The sequence below is a fragment of the Loxodonta africana genome, chromosome 16 (genome assembly GCF_030014295.1).
Source record: "Loxodonta africana isolate mLoxAfr1 chromosome 16, mLoxAfr1.hap2, whole genome shotgun sequence".
Lineage (NCBI taxonomy): Eukaryota > Metazoa > Chordata > Mammalia > Proboscidea > Elephantidae > Loxodonta > Loxodonta africana.
In genome coordinates this window covers 70,848,200-70,869,851 of record NC_087357.1, presented here as the reverse complement: position 1 = coordinate 70,869,851, position 21,652 = coordinate 70,848,200, and the positions used below count along the sequence as shown (strand labels likewise).

The 21,652-nt window shown below is 40.4% G+C and overlaps 1 protein-coding gene across 3 annotated transcripts in view; it reads left to right on the top strand.

The window, feature by feature from the left end:
- Nucleotides 1-1,788: 1,788 nt before the first annotated feature.
- The window catches only part of MICU1 (mitochondrial calcium uptake 1), a 269,106-nt gene continuing 249,242 nt past the window's right edge, over nt 1,789-21,652 (top strand). For all 3 annotated transcript variants that reach the window (XM_023547062.2, XM_064269703.1, XM_003408889.4), the window contains exon 1: nt 1,789-1,900. The gene's annotated coding sequence lies outside the window, so the exon portion shown is untranslated. The remainder of the gene's footprint in view (nt 1,901-21,652) is intronic.

Below are 21,652 nucleotides of genomic sequence, written 5' to 3'. Positions count from 1 at the left end.
ATTCTTAAAAACTGATTTTTGTTCAACTGATTAATGTTTTGATGATTTAATGTTCTTTTTTCCTTATTCTGAGAAACGCTTGACTTAGCTACTACTTAAGGCTCTAGGAGCCTCCAAAGTTCTCTGTAGTAATCTATGACACAACTTGAAATTTGCATTATCAGGGCTAATGGACCTGCTGCCTGGGAACGATAATGTGCTCAGTATCTACTAATGCGAGAGAAAGGGTTTCTTTTTCAGATTTCTCACTTAACAGAGAACAAGCTCTAAATGGAAGGAAGCACATTTCGTTAGCTAGGAAGCAAACCAGCAAAGATTCCTAACTCCTATGGCAGACAGATCCAGGGTTGTTGTTGTTTTTGTGTGCCGTGGAGTAGATTCCGACTCATAGCAACCTCAAGTGACAAAGGTAGAACTGCGCCCATAGGGTTTCATAGCCTGTAATCTTTACAGGAACAGATCACCAGGTCTTTCTCCCGAGAAGTTTCCTGTGGATCCAACAGCCAACCTTCTTGTTAGCAGCCAAGTGTTTAACCATTGCACCACGAGAGCTCCTTTTTAGATCCAGGATAGCCAGTGGATAACATTACAAAATACTGTCGAAGAGCCCAGAGCTTTGTGTCTTTCAGATCAGATCTGTGCCCCAGCTACTGCATTACTTAGGAATCTTAGCCTTTCCTTCCTGCAGGTGAATAAAAACAGTACCTCATGCATAGGGTGGTTGTAAACAAACATTGACCACAATAAATGTTCCATAAATGCTAGCTAATATAATTTGTTGTTCTTAGGGTAGTGGGCGGGAGGGTCCTCTGAGGAGAAACAGAAGAAAATAGTTGATTTTGCTTACTTCACAATTTAATCCAGTGATAGTTCTATCTGCCTGCTTTTGTTTTCTGGGTTGTAGCTTTTTCTACAGTTTTCCTAAGTAAATTCTTGAACAAACTTTGACTTAAAAGTTCTCTGGCATGATATTTTCATTCTATTTCCATAACAGGAAATTCTCACTCTCACTCCTATTCTCACTCCTGACAGCAACATCTCTGGAGAAACACATGCTATTAGTAGCTTAAGAACTAAACTCTCCAGTAACATTACTTTCCAAATAAATGACTGAAATACACATTGCTGTTGTTGTCGTTAGGTGCCAGCAAGTTGGTTCCGACTCACAGCGACCCCATGTACAACAGAACAAAACATTGCCTGGTCCTGCACCATTCTCACAATTGTTGCCAGCTTTGAGCCCACCGTTGCAGCCGCTGTGTCAGCCCAAGTGGTTGAGGATCTTCCTCTTTCTCGCTGACCGTCTACACATATGGTAGAGAAAGTGGTGAAGTTTCTAAATCCAAAAATGCTACATGATAAGAAAATACTGAAATTTTCAGAAAAAGCCTTAAAGGAAAAGCAGTTCTAAGGAAACTACAATTCCCAACTATGTTCCAGTTCTCTTTTCACTGGCCTGCTTTTGCTTAGCCAACAAGTACACAGGTATCAAGAGGCCTGGCGGCAGGCACAGTGAACCTCTTAGACTTTTATACCCCGGTGGGACGCTACAGCAAGCAGCCCGGGGGGCCAGGAACCCTGCCGCTTTCCCGCCCAAACATCGCGGGGGCGGGGCCCGAGGGCGGGGCGGGGCGGGGCCCGGGGCCGGGGCGGGGCCCGAGGCCGGGGCGTGGCCCGAGGCCGGGGCGGGGCGAGTCGCTTTCCCCGCCCCTCCCCGCTCGGTGTCTCCGGGCCCCGCCCAGACGCCTCTCGCCATGATCCCGACAGGCCTAGCGTCTCGGGGAGTCACGTGAGGGTGGGCGTTGCAGGTGGAGGTAGGCGTTCGCTCTTGCTGCGCGTCTGTGGGTGTCAGAGCTGGGCGCCTCTGACTGGGAAGCTGCCGGAGCTCGAGCGCGGACGGGTGAGTCTGGGGGTCGGCAGAGCGCGAGGAGGCAGCCGTTGAGGGAGGGGTGGACGCGGGCGGACCGCTGTAAGGACCTGGCCTCCCGAGCCGGCCGTTGGTCGTCCCGGCGCACCGGCGACTTTTCCCGGCCGGCGGGACAGCGCTCTCTGCTTGAGGCGCTCGGCTCGCGGGCTGAGAGGCGTCCCCGCTCCTGCCTGTTTCCCACCCTCCGCTCGTCTTCGCCGCCGCCTCCCCGTCCGGGTAGAACTTCTCCCAGGGCCGCCTTCCCAAGCGCGGGGTTCACTGGGGCGCCGACCCACGTCCCTTCGCTGGTGCCGGGGAGACGGGCAGCCCCCCGTGTGGGGATTTGTGGACGGCGGTGGAAGTTGGAGCTCTGATGGGGGGGAGTATGGAGAATTATTGGGATCCCACAGGAGCGGTACGACCGTACAGCCTCCAGCTCTCGTCATTTCTCCCTCAAGTTTCCTTCTCATCATCCCTTCGCGTCCCGCCCTGTGATGCTTTGAGAGTGAACGGGGTGTTACTGGCTGTATGAATGCTGGGAGGGGAGTTTAAAACGGGCTGCTCTCTGCGTTGCCATCCCTGTGATCTTATGGTTTGTGGTATTTGTAAATATAAATAGAATAAATATATTGTAGGTGAAGGACTAGAGTAAAATGTTTTATTCGCCTTGCGGTCGTGGTTAAGTGCCACAGCTGCTAGCCAAAAGGTCGGCAGTTCGAATCCACCTGCTGCTCCTTGGAAACCCAGTGGGGCAATTCTACTCTGTCCAATAGGGTCGCTATGAGTCGAAATCCACTCGAAGGCAACGGTTTTTTTTTGTTTTTTTTTTTTGGTGGTACCTGAAAAGACATTTTCTTCCCGTTCTTTTATAAATAGATGTTTCTTTCACACTTTGTTGGGTGGTTTCTTGGATATACCATTGTTTATGTTAAAGTTATGTGGAGGTGATCTAGCAGTGTAAGAAGAGTTTGCAGATAAGGTAAAGCAAGTTTGGAGTTGATAGCTGTGAGACAGTTTAGGTTTCACTGACAGATTGTTTAAATGACAGATTAATAAAATGTTGGCGCTGGCCGTGATGACCCAGCGGATGCCTCTCTGTTGTAGTGAAGGACAGATAATGAGTTTGTTGAATATTGCCTTGTTCTTAAAACTTCCTAGAACTTACTGCCACTTATCTGTGAGGAGGGGGCTCTGGCCTCCAGCTACTCTTTGTTTCCACTTTTGATAGGTCCCTGACCATCTCTGGTACTTGAGGACATCACCCTGTTCACCTAATTATGTCCAGAAAGTGTCACTGACACTTTCTAAGTTTCCTTACTATGTTCATAAAATACAAGGTAACATTAACAAAAAACACAGATTTTCAGGAGCGGGTTTTGTGCCTGGGGAGAAAAGGAAAGAATGATAGTATGATGAAACCTGATAAAAGCAAGAGAAAAGCATGCATTGCTAGTTTCTTTTATACTCTGTAGTGCATTTACTATATTCAGTAGACTTTTGCCATTTCGGAAGGGTTCCTTTTGAGACTGAATTTCCTAGATTTGAGAATAAAAAATGGCATGTCATTTCTCCCATAAATCAATATTATGTAAAATAATTATAACTGAAAGATTTAACTGATCCCATCAGATCTTTTATTATTCAGAATGATAGAACTAATTGATAAAGTTATTAAACCAGATTTTGCCACTTACTAATCTTTAGTTTTACCTCTTGAGCAATTTTTACAATGGCTGCAGCACTTGAACATTTAGCTTTTTTTGTTTGCTTGTTTCCATATAGAGTTGTTTAATACATCCCTCTTTTTTATGAGAACCAGTTTAAAAAAACTTACAACTTTTTTTCCCATTTAAAATGACAATAGCTTTAATTTGCATCGAGGGAAAAAGTTGAGTCTTTTAAGGCAGATGCTTTGGTAAATTATGAAAAAATCGTTAATGCTCATAAGTCATTATACTTTTCCTATGGTAAAAATAATACGTGCTTATTTTTGAAAAATGTAAAATTATAGAAAGTATAACATTTTTGGTGGTTTTTTTTTAATAACATTTAAAGTTGAAATCCCAGTTTATCTTTTCCCTTGTTGTTCTTGGGTGCCATTGAGTTGATCCCAAGTCACAGTGACCCCATCTGACACAGTAGAACTGCCCCATAGGGTTTTCTTGGCTACAGTCTTTACAGGAGCAGATTGCCAGGTCTTTTTTTCCCCCCGAGGAGGCACTAGGTGGGTTCGAACCGCCAACCTCCTGGTTAACAGCCGATCGCTTAAGTAACTACTGGTTCCTTTTGTATATTTGGGATCAGTATTTTTTTTTTAGTTAAGACTCTGGAGTCAGACTCCCTGGGAAAGATAGCACTACTAGGCTTACATCCTGTTGTCATTGTTGTTAGTTGCCACTGAGTCAATTCTGACACATCGGCAACCCTGTGTGTACAGAGTAGAATCTGTGCTTAGTAGGGCTTTCAAGGCTGTGACCTTTCGGAAGCAAATCACCAGCTCTGTCTTTTGAGGTGCCTCTGCGTAGGTTCTTAACTGTTTGTGCTACCCAGGGACACATCCTTCCACCTTAGAGATCCCAGAGGAAGGAGAACTTCTTTTTCTCTACTATTCTAGCAAACTACTGTATGGGAGTCTTATTGGCTGACTTGGGTCATTGCTCATCCTAGATGCAATCCCAGTAACCAAGGTGATGGAGCGCCTTGGATGGCTTGGACCTTGTTCCTAACCTGGAGTGGGTGCTGGGTTTCAAACCACGTGGGTTATGGGTGGGCCACAGAGAGTTCCTAAAGGAAAACTGAGGTGATATTTCCTGGACAATTGAGGTATTATTTCCTGGAGAAGGGAGAATAGTTGCTGGACAGGCAAAAACAACAGATGTACACTAAGATTATTTTACACGTATTTGTTTTTTTTATTTCAGAGAATTTTCTTTCCTCTCCCAACATAAGGAAACCCAGGTGGCATAGCGGTTAAGTGCTACGGCTGCTAACCAAAAGGTCGGCAGTTCAAATCCACCAGGCGCTCCTTGGAAGCTCTATGGGGCAGTTCTACTCTGTCCTATAGGGTCACTATGATCCAGAATAGACTCCGTGGCAATGGGTTTGGTTTTTTTTTGGAGTTTCCAATATAAAGCAGTTTTACAGTTTGTGTGCTGATTTCCTTTTATTTTTTTATGCCTGTTTTTTATTAACTTCTAGAAATTGAAATTTAAACTCTCCTAATACATATATTTGTTTACATGTAAACTATCTTTCCACTGAAGGTATATTCAGGTTTTATAACTTTAAATATATTGTGTGTTTGGCCAGTTTGTTAAAATTGATGATTGATAAACATTTTTATTACTATGGGTAAGCTTGACAAACTACTGTTTATAAATAGTAAATAAAAATGTTTTAAGTTTAATGTATGCAGTTGATGATATGATTAGATGCTTTCTTTTAATTATTCCATGTTTAAACCCTGTTCGTTGTATGAAAAATAAATCACTGTAATTGTGACTAATTGCTGTCACTGGTTGTTAATTTTAAAACTGTAATTAGCTTTAATGTTTGGTTTTGTATCTTTATGGATTATTCTGATGGTTCATTATACTTTGAGAAAATATAATTGAAACAACATATTGTTTACTCCATGACCTTGCTTTCATGTAAAAGAAATGGTAGCAGCTCAATTCAGTGGACGTTTGAACTTGAATTGCTAAATTTGGTGACACAGGCTTTATTTTAAACAGACAGCTCTATATTCTAAAAGTCAACTCACTTTTTTTTTTTTTAATTGTGCTTTAGGTGAAAGTATACAAAGTAGTTTCTCATAAACAATACACATATTGTTTTGTGACATTGGTTGCCAGTCCCATGAGATGTCAACACTCTCCCCCTCTTGACCTTGGGTTCTCATTCGTCCAGCTTTCCTGTCCCTTCCTGCTTTCTCATCTTTGCTTTTGGGCTGGTGTGCCCATTTAGTCTCCTTTTGTTTTATGAGCCCGTCTAATCTTTGGCCAAAGGGTGAACTTCAGGAGTGACATCACTACTGAGTTGAAAGGATGTCTGGGGCCCATAGTGTAGGGGTTTCTCCAGTCTCTGTCTGACCAGTAAGTCTGGTCTTTTTTTGTGAGTTTGAATTTTGTTCTACATCTTTTTTCCAGTTCTGTCCGGGACCCTCTTTTGTGATCCTTTTCGGAGCAGTCAGTGGTGGTAGGCAGGCATCATCTAGTTGTGCTGGACTCAGTTTGGTAGAGGCTGTGGTAGTTGTGGTCCTTTAGTCCTTTGCACTAATCTTTCCCTTTTATCTTTGTTTTCCTTCATTCTGTCTTGTTCCAGATGGAGTGGGACCAGTAGATGTGTCTTAGATGGCCACTCAAAAGCTTTTAAGACCCCATGTGCTCCTCAACACAGTTGGGTGTAGAATATTTTCTTTATAAATGATGTTATGCCAATTGAGCTAGATGTCCCCCGAGGCTGTGGTCCCCAACCTTCAGTCCAGTAACTCAGTCTCTTAGGGAGCTTGAATGTGTCTATGAAGCTTCTATGACTTTGCCTTGGTCAAGTTGTACTGACTTCCCCAGTATTGTGTACTGTCTTACCCTTCACCAAAATTACCACTTATCTATTGTCTAGTTGTGTTTTTCCCTCTCCCACCACCCATCCCTCATAATCATCACAGGTTGCTTCTGTGTGTAAACCTTTTCTTGAGTTTTTATAACAGCAGTCATACAGTATTTGCCCTTTTGTGATCAACTTATTTCATTCAGCATAATGTCCTCCAAATTCATCCGTGTTGTGAGATGTTTTGCAGATTCATCATTGTTCTTTATCATTGCATAGTATTCCATTGTGTGTATGTACCATAGTTTGTTTATCCATTCATCTGTTGATGGGCACTTAGGTTGTTTCTATCTTTTTGTTATTATAAATAATGCTGCAGTGAACGTGAGTGCACATATGCCTGTTTGTGTGACGGCTCTTATTTCTGCAGGATATATTCCTAGGGTTGAATTGCTGTAGCGTATGGTATTTCTATTTCTAGCTTTTCAAGGACGCGCCGTATCGTTTTCCAAAATGGTTGTACCATTTTGCATTCCCACCAGCAGTGCATAAGAGTTCTAATCTCCCTGCAGCCTCTCCAACATTTGTTATTGTCTGTTTTTTTTTTTTTTTGATTCATGCTCGTAATATCAGGGTGAGGGGGTATCTCATTGTAGTTTTTTTGTTTTGTTTTATTTTTCCTTTTTTTTTTTTTTGCCTAGCAAGCAGAGGTTTATTAGCAAGCAGAGGGTTAGTAGTAAGAGTACACTTGACTAGGGAGTATCAAGCGGGCTACTCAGGTATAGAAGGAATCTGAGAGTCTTGTTTTGTTTTTCAGTGTAGCTTTGATTTGCATTTCTCATGTCTATTAGCTGCCTGAATGTCCTCTTTGGTGAAGTATCTGTTCATATCCTTTGCCAATTTTTTAATTGGATTATTTGTCTTTTTGTCCTAGAAGTGTTGGATTTTCCTATAGATTTCAGAGATTAGACCTTTATTGAATATGTCATAGTCAAAAATTTTTCTCAGTCTGTAGGTTCTCTTTTTGCCCTTTTGGTGAAGTCTTTTTTTTTTTTTTTAAATAATATTTATTGTGCTTTAAGTGAAAGTTTACAAATCAAGTCAGTCTGTCACATATAAGCTTATATACACCTTACTCCATACTCCCACTTACTCTCCCCCAATGAGTCAGCCCGCTCCCTCCTTCCAGTCTCTCCTTTCGTGCCGGTTTTGCCGGTTTCTAACCCTCTCTACCCTCCCATCTCCCCTCCAGACAGGAGATGCCAACACAGCCTCAAGTGTCCACCTGATACAAGTAGCTCACTCTTCATCAGCATCTCTCTCCAACCCATTGTCCAGTCCCTTCCATGTCTGATGAGTTGTCTTTGGGAATGATTCCTGTCCTGGGCCAACAGAAGGTTTGGGGACCATGACCGCTGGGATTCTTCTAGTCTCAGTCAGACCATTAAGTCTGGTCTTTTTATGAGAATTTGGGGTTTGCATCCCACTGTTCTCCTGCTCCCTCAGGGGTTCTCTGTTGTGCTGCCTGTCAGGGCAATCATCGGTTGTGGCCGGGCACCATCTAGTTCTTCTGGTCTCAGGATGATGTAAGTCTCTGGTTCATGGGGCCCTTTCTGTCTCTTGGGCTCATAGTTATCGTGTGACCTTGGTGATCTTCATTCTCCTTTGCTCCAAGTGGGTTGAGACCAATTGACGCATCTTAGATGGCCGCTTGTTAGCATTTAAGACCCCAGACGCCACACTTGGTGAAGTCTTTTGATGAGCATAGGTGTTTAATTTTTAGAAGATCTGTTATCTAGTTTATATTCTGGTGTTTGTGTATTGTTAGTTATGGTTTGTGTCCTATTTATGCCATGTATTAGGGCCCCTCATGTTGATCCCATTTTTCCTTTCATAATCTTTATAGCTTTTAGTTTTGTATTTAGGTCTTTGATCCATTTTGAATTAGTTCTTTGATCCATTTTGAATTAGTTTTTGTGTGTGGTGTGAGGTATGGGTCTTGTTCTGTTTCTTGCAGATGGACATCCAGTTTTGCCCGCACATTTGTTAAAGAGACTGTCTTTTCCCTATTTAATGGACTTTGGGCCTTTGTCAAAGATCAAGTGGCCAGAGGTGGATGGATTTACATCTGGGTTCTCAGTTCTGTTCCATTGGTCAATGTGTCTGTCATTCTACCAGTACCAGGCTATTTTGACTACCATAGCTTTATAGGTTCCATTGCTTCTTGACCTTCAGCAAATTACTTAATCTCTCTGAACTTGAGTCTATTCCCTTTCCAAAATGGAAATGATAGTACCCATTTCGTAGGGAAAGGAGCCCTGGTGGTGTAGTGGTTAAAGTGCTCAGCTGCTAACTGAAAGGTCATTGGTTCGAACCCACCAGGTGCACCACGGGAGAAAGATATGGCAGTCTGTTTCTGTAAAGATTTACAACCTTGGAAACCCCGTGGAGCAGTTCTGCTCTGTCCTATAGGGTCACTATGAGTTGGAATTGACTTGATAGCAGTAGTTTTTTAAAATATTTCATAGGGATGTTATGAAGATTAAATGAACTAATTAATGTATGCCAAGTACCTGGCATGTACTAGGTTCTCAATAAATATAATTGTTAATAAGAACAACAACAATAGCAAAAGTAATATCTAACCCGTTGCCATCGAGTCGATTCTGACTCATTGTGACTCTATAGGACAGAGTAGAACTGCCCTGTAAGGTTTCCAGGGAGCAGCTGGTGGATTCAAACTGCTGACCTCTGGGCTAGTCGCTGAGCTCTTAACCACTATGCTACCAGGGCCCCAGTAATATCTAACAGACTTTATTTCCTCAATTTCAAAGAATTTAGCCTAGAGAGTTTAAAAAACATAACTAAATGTCTGAGAAACTAACAAGATTGTTCTTCATTCAGTTTGTCTTGATTTTAATTTTCCATGTTACATGTGTGTCAATAAACTAGAAAACTTTCAGCTACATAATTATTAGTGGAGGTATGGGTTGAGCACATTGGAAGTTCAAATCACAATTCAGGTTGACTTTTGGTAATAGGCAGAAATGATAAAAAAAAAAATTGACATGTTTTTATTTGTGAGGATAAGTTCAGGGTAATACTCCTATAAAGGAGAAATAATGCTTTGAGAACAGAGTATGTTACGTGCTACAGTTGGAAGTTTAGAAGGTTACTTGAAAACAACAGTGACAACTGTTGAATTGGGCAACTGTGAAAAATGATTGACCTTAAATATCATTAATAATCTGGCACTGGAAAATTAGGTAAGAGATATTCTAGCCTTTTTTTTAAATTCAGGTTTAAAAAAATTTTTTTTTTAATTATTGTACTTTAGATGAAGGTTTACAGAACAAATTAGCTTCTCATTAAACAATTACTATACATACTGTTTTGTGACCAGCCCCATAACATGTCAACCCTCTCTCTTCTTGACCTTGGGTTCCCTGTTACCAGCCTTCCTGTCTCCTCCTGCCTTCTCGTCCTTGCCCCTGGGCTGGTGTGCCCAATTACTCTCGTTTTGTTTTATGGGCCTGTCTAATCCTTGGCTGAAGGGTGAACCTTAGGAGTGATTTCATTACCGAGCTAAGAGAATGTCCAGGGGCCATATTCTTGGGGTTTCTCCAGTCTTTGTGAGGCTGGTAAGTGTGGTCTTTTTTTGTGAGTTAGAATTTTGTTGTACATTTTTCTCCAGCTCTGTCTGGGACCCTCTATTGTGATCCTTGTCGGAGCAGTCAGTGGTGGTAGCCGGGCACCATCTAGTTGTGCTGGACCCAGTCTGGTAGAGGCAGTGGTAGTTGTGGTCATTTAGTCCTTTGGGTTAATCTTCCCCTTGTGTCTTTGGTTTTCATCATTCCCCCTTGCCCCTGATGGGATGATACCAGTGGAACATCTTAGATGGCTGCTCACAAACTTTTAAGACCCCAGGCTTCGCCATATTTTTGAGAAAAGAAACAGAAATGGATTAATCTCATCTTTCTCCAAACTAATAGAGTGTTAAGTTTTTTCTGCAAATTGTAAACATTTCCTATGCTAACTAATTTTATGTTCAAGGTGGATTTTACTGACTATGATAAAATTGAAACTTTCAGCTTTGAGAAATATATCCTCTTCATGTGAGGCGTACAAATAATGTTTGTTTTTTTCTCCAAAGTGATTTAATGTTGGCCGTTTGAAACTTAAAGGGCCCAGTCAGATAACCTTGATTGTTCAGCGTTAGACAATTACTTGGTCTCTGTTATAAACGCTACTTATAATTTAGATTTTGCTTTTTAATGTTTATTCATTGAATGTGGGAATTAAGTCAGAAAGCTATTTTTTTCCTTTGTAAAAAATAAAGGTAAGTGCTTCAATTGCCTGTAGTAGTACAGTCAATAGTTGCTTAGTTATCTTGTGCTGCTATAACAGAAATACCACAAGTAGATGACTTTAACAAAGAGAAATTTATTTTCTCAGAGTCTAGTAGGTTACAAGTCCAAATTCAGGGTGTCTGCTCCACGGGAAGGCTTTCTCTCTCTGTTGGCTATGGAGGAAGGTCCTTGCCATCAATCTTTTCCTTGTCGAGGAGCTCCTCAGATACAGGGACCCAAGGTCCAAAGGATGTGCTATACTCCTGGCTCTTGTTTCTTGGTGGTATGAGGTCCCCCTGTCTCTCTGCTCACATCTCTCTTTTATATCTCAAAAGAAATTGGTTTTAAATACAGTCTAATCCTGCAGGTTGAGTCCTGCCTCATCAACACAACAGCCACTAATCCCATCTCATTAACCTTATAGAGATAGGATTTACAACACACAGGAAAATCACATCAGATGCCAGAATGGTGGACGGTCACACAACACTGGAAATCATGGCTTAGCCAAAATGATACACGTATTTTTCGGGAACACAATTAAATCCATGACAGTGTTCTGTAACATGACACGTAGAGTGTTATAATCCAGCCGTATTTTTCTAGCCTTAGCTTTTATGTTTCTACCTTCCCTTCCTTTTCCTTCTTCCATGTTCTAGTCATAATGAAATACCTTTTGCCCCCGCAACAAGCCATGTCTTTTTGTGTCTTTATGCCTTTGTGTAGGCTGCTTGTTTTACCTGGAATGCTTCTACACCATCCTCTCATCCTCCAGTTGGTGAGCTACTTTTCATCTTTAAATAGATTCATGAGTTGTCAGTTTACAGAACCTCCCTCCACCCTTAGATAGGTATTTCCCTTGGTGGTTCTCATAATTTATTTTTACCTTTTTTCACATTCTTCTTACTTTGTGGAGCATTTGTCTGTATTTCTAGGAGACCGAGTGATTCCCGACGCAAGAAACTGGGTTTTATTCATCATCATATCCTGAGTGCCTGTGATAGATACAAGCTCAGAACATGTTTGGCGAATAAATAAGTAAATAGCTACTTCATTTAATTTAAAAATCAGAATAGAAAAAAATTATGTAATTGAATAAAGTACGTCTACACTATGTAACCTAATGCATTTAAAGAATTTGTCTGGACACGTCTAGAAAATCCCATCCGCACATTCTTCCACACATTTACAAAGTTACTAGAGAGAGAAAAATATATGCCATTCTTCAAGGGGCTCAGTCTGCTGGTAGAGACACATAAAATGAGTTAATGATTACATTTTAAATTTAAGTTAATTAAAATTTTAAAAATACAGTTTCATTAGAAATATTTCAAGGACTCGATAGCTATGTATGTCTCCTGGCTCTGTATTAGACAGAGCAGGTCTAAAACATTTCTATTGTTGCGAAGGTTCTAGTTAACAGAGCTGTTGTAGAACATTATAAGTAAGTTTGAATCTGTACTCTCTAGTTCCAGATGATAGTAAATTTCCTTTCAACCACATTCCTTTTTCTAATAAAACTGGGTTTTAGATTTGGAGATTGCATTTAAAATTTTTTTCAAGTAGATTCTGTTGTAATATATTTCAAATAAAGAAGTGTTGCTAATTTTCTCAGGTCTTTAACCTGTGATAGCATTTAAATTAAGCAGGTTCAGAATTTCATTTTCAACTTAAGTACTGCTGGGTGTAGTTGATATCATCCAACTTTCAATCCTAATAGTTCCTGAAATGGTAGTGAAGTATAATGGTTCAGAGCAGTGGCTTTGGAATCAAAGAAGCCTGCCTCTGCCATCTACTAGCTGTGACCTTAGGCAAATTTCTTAAAAGCTTTGCATTTTGGTTTTCTTCTCAGCAAAATGGGTTATTGAGGATTAACTAAGGTAATGGATTGTCAGGTACTTAGCATGGTGTTTGTTAAATGCTGGCATTAAAGAGAGTTTGACAGATCAGTTGTTTAAAAAATGTTTTTTGAGACAGTTGAGCAAATTTCAGTATGAACTGGGTATTGGATCGTATCAAGGAACTATTAAATTTGTTACGCATAACAATGACATGATTATGTGAAAAGAAAGTCCATGTTTTTGGAGAGGAATGATAAAGTGTACAGCAGTGAGAGGATATGATGTCTGAAGTTTGCTTTAAAATAATTCGGACGAAAAGAGAGGAATACAAAGGACAAAAAAAATTGGACTTGATTTCCATTGCTGGTAAGAAGGAGTAACGGGCCAGATTTACCCTCTTGCCTGAAACAGTTAAGAAAATGAATAAAGTATACTAAACAGTAAATTTTGTTATATTTTAGACATTGTATAACCGAGGAGAGTGATCACTGAGAGGTGGGAAACAAATGAGGTGAATTATATGATTGCCCTGGCTTGCTGTCTAGAGAGTTTCCGTGGGAGGGAAAACCCAGGCAGAGCACAAGGTCACCTGAGCTGAGGGAGTCTGGGGAGGCTAAGGCAGCTGGAGCTTGCAGGGAAGAACACTGGAGATGAGACAGCTATAAGGAGGGAGAACCTCAGAGATCTGCAGAGGGTCCTTCCTAAAGTATTCAGCTGAAAACTGATCAATGCATGTATGTGAGGAAACTACCTGAGCTTAGGGAAAGAACCAACTGAAAATAAGAGAGAACAATATGCAGAGTCAGGAATAGGGTTTTTTCCTGCCAGCCAGAGTGGAAAACCTTTTAATGGGTCATCACGTAGATCCCTCAGAAGGGTTTTGCCTTAGTAATGGGAGAGATTAGCTTTAAACTAAATGTTACTCTGGCACAGCCTAACAAACCTTTTGCAAGACCTCAAAGGATCAGACTGTAACTTAACTCTCTCCCTAGAATAAGGCTCAAGAGTTCTAAAAAACCAAACCAAACCTGTTGGCATTGAGTAGATTCCAACTCCTAGTGACCCTGAGGGACAGAATAGAACTGCCTTATAGGGTTTCCAGGGAGCACCTGGTGGATTCGAACTGCTGATGTTTTGGTTGGCAGCCAAACTCTTAACCACTAGGAATACAAATATATCCAGCACCCAACAAAGTAAAACTCACAGTGTTTAGCATCCAATAAAAAATTAGTAGACATGTAAAGGGGCAGGAAAACATGACCCATAAGAAGGATGGAAAAAATAAATAAAAACTGAACAGAAGTGACACAGATGATAGAATTAGAGAAGGATGTTAAAACAGTTGTAATAACTGGGTTCTATATGTTCAGAAATCTAGAGGAAAGACTGAACATGTTAAGTGGACATGGAAGATATAAAAAAGACCCAAATCTGTAATGTATGAGATATGGAATTAATGACAAAATAGATACTGGAGAAGAAAATCTAAACCAAGGCACACAAAGTATACAAAATCATCTAGAAGAGTTCTTACCAAACATAACTTTTTAAAAAATAATGTATTTATGGTTATTTAGAATACACAGAATAACATATACCACTTAAACAATTTGTGCAAGTACAGTTCATTGGCATTGTTTAAATTCTTCAAGTTGTGCAACCATTCTCACCCTCCTGTTTGGAATTGTTCCTCCCCTGTTAACATAAACTCGCTGTCCCCTAAGCTTCCCATCTAACCTTTCATGTTACCGTTGTTAATTTGATCCCATATAGATAATTCTTTAAAAGAGCACAATGCTCAAGGCAGACATTATTTACTTAGTAAGCTAAACTGTTGTTTGGTTTAAAGGTGACATCAGGGGATAGTTTTGTTTTAAAGTCCAAAGATTATCTCAGGGCAATAGTTTTGGGGCATAATTCAGCCTCAGTGGCTCCAGGAGGTATAGATTCTGTAAGAATTTAAAATTCTGTTTCGCATTTCCCCCCTTTTGATCAGGATTCTTCCATAGAATCTTTGATCACAGTGTTCAGTAATGGTAGCTGTGCACTGTCCAGCTCTTCTGGTTTTATGGCAGAGGAGGTAGTTGTTCATGGAGGCAATTAGCCACATATTCCACAAAAATACTTATCTTTTATTAAGCCTTTTTTGTGTGTGTGCTTTAGGTGAAACTTAACAGAGCAAATTAGTTTCTAAATCAACAATTTATACACAAATTGTCTTGTGACATTGATTGCAGTCCCTGCGATATGTGAACACTCTCCCCTTCCATACCCCAATTTCCCATTTCTATCCTTCTGTTTTTCCTGTCCCTTCCTGCCTTCTTGACATTGCTTCTGAGCAGGTATTGCCCTTTTGGTCTCGTGTACATGATTGAACTAAGAAGCATTCCTTACATGTGTTATTGTTTGTTTTATAGACCTGTCTAATCTTTGACTGAAGGTTAAACTTTGGGAGCGGCGTCAGTTCTGAGTTAAAAGGGTATCTGGGGGCCATAGTCCCAGGGGTTCTTCCAGTGTCTGTCATACCAGTAAGTCTGATCTTTTATTTTTTTTGTTTTGTTTTTTGTGAATTTGAATTCTGTTCTACATTTTTATCCCATTCTGTCTAGACCCTTTATTGTCATCCCTGTGAGAGTGGTTGGTGGCAGTAGCCGGGCACCATCTAGTTCTTCTGGGCTCTGGCTGGTGGAGACTGTGGTACTTGTGGTCTAGTCCTTTGGACTAATATTTCCCTTGTGCCTTTGGTTTTCATCATTTTCCTTTGCTCCAGACAGGGTGGGACCAGTAGATGTATCTTAGATGGCTGCTTGAAAGCTTTTAAGACCCCAGACGCTACTCATCAAAGTTGGGTGTAGAACATTTTCTTTATGAACTATGTTATGCCGGTTGAACTAGATGACCTCCAAGACCATGAGTCCCAGTAACTCAGTCCCTCAGGGTGTTTGGACGTGTCTATGAAGCTTCTATGTCTTTGTCTTGGTGAAGTTGTTCTGACTTCCCCTATATTGTGTACTGTTTTTCCTCCACCAAAGTTAACACTTCTGTACTATCTAGTTAAATATTTCCTCTCCCCTTCCTTGTAACAACTCTATGGGGCAGTTCTATTCTGTCCTATAGGGTTGGAATTGACTCAATGGCAATGGTTTTTTTTTTTTTTTTTTTTTTTTCTTGTAACCATCAAAGATTGTTTTTTTTCTGTTTGTAAAACTTTCCTTGAGTTTTTATAATAGTGGTCTCATACAGTATTTGCCCTGTTGTTATTGACTTATTTCAGTCAGCATAATGTCCTCCAGATTCATCCATGTCCTTAGATATTTCATGGATTCATCATTGTTCTTTATCGTTGTGTAGCATTCCGTTGTGTGTATGTACCATAATTTGTTTATCCGTTCGTCTGTTGATGGGCACTTAGGTTGTTTCCATCTTTTTGCTATGGTGAATGATGCTGCAGTGAACATGGTGTGCATGTGTCTATTTGTGTGACAGCTTTTATTTCTCTAGGGTATATTCCTAGGAGCGAGATTGCCGGATCATATGGTATTTCTATTTCTAACTTTTTAAGGAAGTGCCCTATATTTCCCATAGGTGTTGTACCATTTTACATTCCCACCATTGGTCTGTAATTTTCTTTCTTTGTGGTATCTTTGCCTGGCTCTGGGATCAAGGTTATGCTGGCTTCATAGAATAAATTTGGGAGTATTCCTTCCTTTTGTGTGCTCTAAAATAGTTTGAGTAGTATTGGTGTGAGCTCTTCTCTGAATGTTTGATGAATTCTACAGTAAAGTCATCTGGGCCGGGCTTTTTTTTGTTGTTGTTGGGATTTCTTTTTTCTTACCTTTTCAATCTCTTTTTTTGTAATGGGTCTCTTCAGATTTTCTTTCTCAGTTTGTTTTAGTTAGCTAGGTAGCATATTTCTAGAAATCTGTCTTATTTCCTCTAGGTTCTCAAATTTGTGGGAGTACAATTTTTCACAGTATTGTTATGACCCTTTTTATTTGAGTTGGGTCCTTTGTAATGTCCCCCATCTCATACCTTATTTGAGTTATTTATTTCCTCTCCTGTTTTTCTTTTGTCAATTTGGCCGGTGGTTTCTTGATTTTGTTGATCTTTTCAAAGAACTAACTTTTGGTATTGTTGATTCTGTTGTTTTTCTATCCTGTTTCATTTATTTCTGCTCTAGTCCTTATTACTTCCTTTCTTCTGGTGGCCGTGGATGTCTTTTGCTGTTCTCTCTCTATTTGTTTGAGTTGTAGGGCTAACGCTTTGATTTTGGCCCATTCTTCTTTTTTGATATGTGCATTTATTCCTATAAATTGACCTCTGAACACTACTTTTGCTATGTTGCAAAGGTTTTGATATGGTTTGTTTTCATTCTCATTTGATTCTAGGAATTTTTTAACTCCCTCTTTGCTTTCTTTTATTACCCGGTTGTTTTTAAGTAAGGTGCAGCCTGGTGTGGTGGCTGGCCTGAGCACCATGGGTGCTCTAGCCATGATGGCCAGTATGGGGCCAGTGGGAAGAGGGGATGGGTATGGAGCTAGGTGGTGGGGAAGAAAATTTTTTTAAAAAGTAGCCGGGGGGTAGGTGCTGGGCAGACCTGGGGGCCACCTCAAAAAGGGGGAGGGTGTCATATGAGGCTAGGTGGGAGGTATAAAGAAAAGAAAGTAAGTAAAAGAAAAAAATAAGTGGTGATGGGGTGAGGGTGGTGAACCCAGGGTGGGAAACCCAGGGCAGCAACAGGCTGCTGGCTGTCCAGTGCAGCAGTGCAACAGGGTCTGGCGAGGACGGGAGGTGTCATTCAGGGCTAGGTGTGAAGCAGAAGAAAAAGGAAGAGATAGAAAGGAAATAATTAAAAAAAAAAACAAAAACTGGCAGCACAGTGGGGCTGATGAGTGAAGGTGGGGCAAACATGAGGCTGGTTGGAAGGGAGTGGATGTGATGTGTGGAGCTAGGTGAGAAGGAGAAAGAAAAGAAAGACAAGAGAGAAAAAAAAAAGCAAAAAAAAAAAAAAAAAAGGCGGTGCTTCAGGGGCCAGTGGATGGGGGTGGGCAGACCCTAGGTAGGCCAGTGGCTCTGTAGCTGAGGCAGCAAGGCTTGGCATGGTAGGATGGGGTGGAGGTGGTGTATCAGGCTAAGTGGGAGGAGAAAAGAAAAGGAAGAAAGGGAAACAGAAGTGGAAAAAAAAAAAAGAATGAGAAAAAAATCGTGGTGTGACAGGAGCTGGTGGGTGGGAGTGGGGCAGACCTGGGGGAGCTGTGTGCTGGTGGCTTTCTTGCTGAGCGGCACATTGCAACCCATCAGGAAGGGGCAGAGGTGGCACACAGGGCTAGGTGGGAGGGAGAAAGAAAAGGAAGAAAGGGAAACAGAAAAAAATGGTGCTGAGGGAGCCAGCTGGGAGAGGCAAGGCGTATCTGGGTGGCAGTGAGCCAGTGCCTGTCCAGCTGTACATCATGGCCTGTCATTAAGGGGTAGAGGCAGCACAGGGAGGTGGGAGGGAGAAAGAAAGGCAGAAAGGGAAAGAGAAAAAAGAATTGCTCTGCGGGAGCCGGTCGGTGGGGTGGGGAAGACCCATGGCAGCAGTGAGCTGGTGTCTCTCTGGTCCAGGGGCCATGGCCCGTAGGGAAGCAGCGAGGCACCAAACAGGACAGAAGGGTGAGTGGTGGGGAAGCATGTTTCTCTGGTTACCTTGTTGGGAGTTCCATGAAGATGCCTTCCCATACTCCCTGTGTGGAGTCGTTGCTGGCCATGCTCCAAGATGGCAATGCTGTGCTGTGTTAGCTGGCAGGGGACCTCCACTCTGTAGTTCTTTTCATTCTGTGTTCTCTGTTTGGTTTCTTCTCCCATTCAGTGCATAATCTGGTTCTTCAGTGCTGAGGGTTCCATGACTGACGTTCGTATCTGTTTTACGTAGTTTTTCAGGTCTTAGCTGCAGAGGGACAGCATGATGCGTCTGTCTGTAGCACTGTGTTGGCTCTGCCTGCTAGATGTAACTTCCAGTTTACAGGAGATACGGGACTAGAGAAACAATTTAACCACTCCACGAGGGAGTAATCAAACAAATCCAGAATCTGAAAAATGCACCAATACAATTGTCTTGTTCTCTGAAAAAATTTAGTGTTGTGAGGGGAGAAAAAGGTTGTGTGTAGGGTATCTATTTAGGTTAAGAGAGGCTAGAGACAAAACCAAAGATGACGTATGACCTTTGTTTGGATTCTGGTGTGAAAAATCAGGTGTGAATCTGGGAGAAATTTGAATATGTACTGGTATTAGAAGATATTAGGAATTATTGTTAATTTGGTTAAATTTGATAATGTATTATAGTTATATAGGAAAATATTAAAATATTGAGAAATAGTGTTATCATATCAGTAACTCAGTTTGAAGTGATTCAGCCTAAAAAAATAGCTTGATATATAGATAAATAGATAAAACAAATATGGCAAAATGTTAATTGTTCAACTTAGGTAATGTAAATATAGTATTCATAATAGTATTATTTGGATTTTTTATGTGTTTGAAATTTTAAAATAAGCTATAAAGATTTGATTTTAGTATCTTTTCTGGAAAAGAGGCCCTTTTTAAAAAACTTTATAAATAATTTCAATCCTTAACACTTCTAATTTCTCTCTTTTATTATTAATTTTATGGATTTTGTCTTCAATATGCTGCATCTTCAATTATTATTATTTACTATTTGTTTGTAATTAATGTGCATTTTTAAAAGTGATTTTGGCCTCATCTTGACTAGTGGTGTATACATTCTTCATATATGCTCCAGCTTCTGAAGGAGTAAGTCAGCTCTCAGAGCTTTGGCATGGCTCCTGTTACTCTTTTAGCATAAGAAGTTTTAATTTCACGGTCAGTGGACTCCTAACTCATTAATAATTTATTTCTTGACTTTATATTTTCTTTAGGCTCACATTAAAGCCTCTGGCCAACTGAGTACTTTGTGTACTGTATTCAGATTGATAAAGTGTCATTTTTTTGGTTAAGAGGGTAGATGGCAGAATCTTTAGTATTTATTGTGGGAGACTTGGGCTTCCGTTATAAGAAATTAAACATTCTAAATATATGAGTTTTTTTTTTTTTAAAGTCTGCTTATTGGTTACTTTTCTCAATATTAAGCATACACAGATTTATTTCTGTAGCTTAGTCTGATGGGAAGGAAATTAAGGAGTTACTGGATTCTGTTTGCAACTTTGCTGCTAAATAGCTTTATGGTCTTGATGAATTTGCTCTAAGTACAACCTCTCTGGCCTGTTTTCTGTCATGTTGAAAATTTGAAAGTTTCTAAGATCTCTTTTAGCTCTAATATTCTAGTATATTATTTCCTTTTTTTCTTTATATTTTGTCTTAATGTTTCAGGATATTGGGGCAGACCATGTACTGATTCCTCTTGCTGAATAATGTGGGTTTTTTGTTTGTTTTTAAATTTTGTTTGTTTTAAACAACAAAAGTCTTTTTAACCCAAAGACTTCCCTACTTTTTTGTGACAGTAGGAATCTTGTTTTTCTTTGCATTGAAAAAATATGTTTGCCACAGTTCTTCCTTTACAAAGTAAAATAGAAATATCAAGTAAAGTGGTATATCGTGCTGTGCTGGATAGTCTCCGTTTGCCCCTCTGTAGTCTCTACCCTTCTCCACCCTGTTTTATGCCCCGGGAATCCAAACTCCTGGAATGCATCCACAAACTCACTTCCTGCCGGTGTCCAGCAGGGTTTGGCCAACAGCAGAGGGTGGGAGAAGACTGAGGCCTGGCTATTTATTTCCTTGGCTCTCTCACTTCTGTTGGTAGTAGTTATATTCCTCTGCTGAAGGCCACACCTCTGTCAGGCAGCCCTCTGCCAAAGCTACAATTGACTGAGTTCTAGTAACAACCACCATCCTTTGTCTTTAAGGCCTAATGGTTTCTCACTGTTGCTTCACTATTCCTTGTTTCCGTTTATCCTGCCCACGTCTTTGTAATAGCTCTTTTATTGAATTCTCCCTAGTTACACCACCTTTGGTAGTAGTTTCTGTCCTCTTATATTTTTAAATCTCAGATAAATGATAAGTCAGTTACCTTATTCCTCATAATAATGATTTTGGACTGGATAGTTTTTTAAGTCAAAATACAAGATTTCTTAGAAATGGGGAAGTGATTCCATAGATTTGAAATTGTATTTAGGCTGGAAACAAAGATGTCTGTTTTCTTGATTAGAATAACAAGGATGGATAGTATATAGGTTTGTGAGAAAAGATAGTATTGTTGTCTTGCTTTGCATTTTATTTAAATGTTTATATTAATAGGAGTATATTTAGATGTTACATATTTAATACATTTTTAATTATATAATATACTTTTTATTAAAATTATCAGCAGCACCCTCTTATATGTTAGCCTCCCAGATATTTATTAATAATTTGCTATGCGTTAGGCACCATGCTGAACTTCTTACAAACGTTTCCTCTTTTAATTCTCATCATAGTCATTGGAGATAAGTGTTACTGTCCTTGTTTTATGGATGCGCAAAGTTGCCAAGTCAGACGTCTGAACACAGTTCTGACCCCAAAGTTAATGGGAAGCAAGGGGTGAATTTAGCAAGGTCCGGCATCTAGAACTCATTAGGTGTTACCCTGAGGAAGTCACTTGACTTCCTGGGCCTTCGTTTATTAAAACGGAAGTAAACAACACATGCTCTCATTTCTGATGTTCTAATTTTGCTTTAATTAAGTCCCAGAGTTTAAGGCAACATCTTCAAGGAACCAAGGGAAACCTTTGAAAGAAGTACCTGGGTAAAAAAACAAACAGTTGTCATTAAGTTGACCCCCCACTCATTGTAACCCCATGTGTCAGAGTAGAACTGTGCTCCGTAGAGTTTTCAATGGCAGATTTTTTTTCAGAAGTAGATTTCCAGGCCTTTCTTTCAAGGCATGTCTGGGTGGACTCGAACTTCCAACCTTTTGGTTAGCAGCCAAGCGTATTAACCGTTTGCACCACCCAGGGATGCCACCTGTGTAAATAAAAA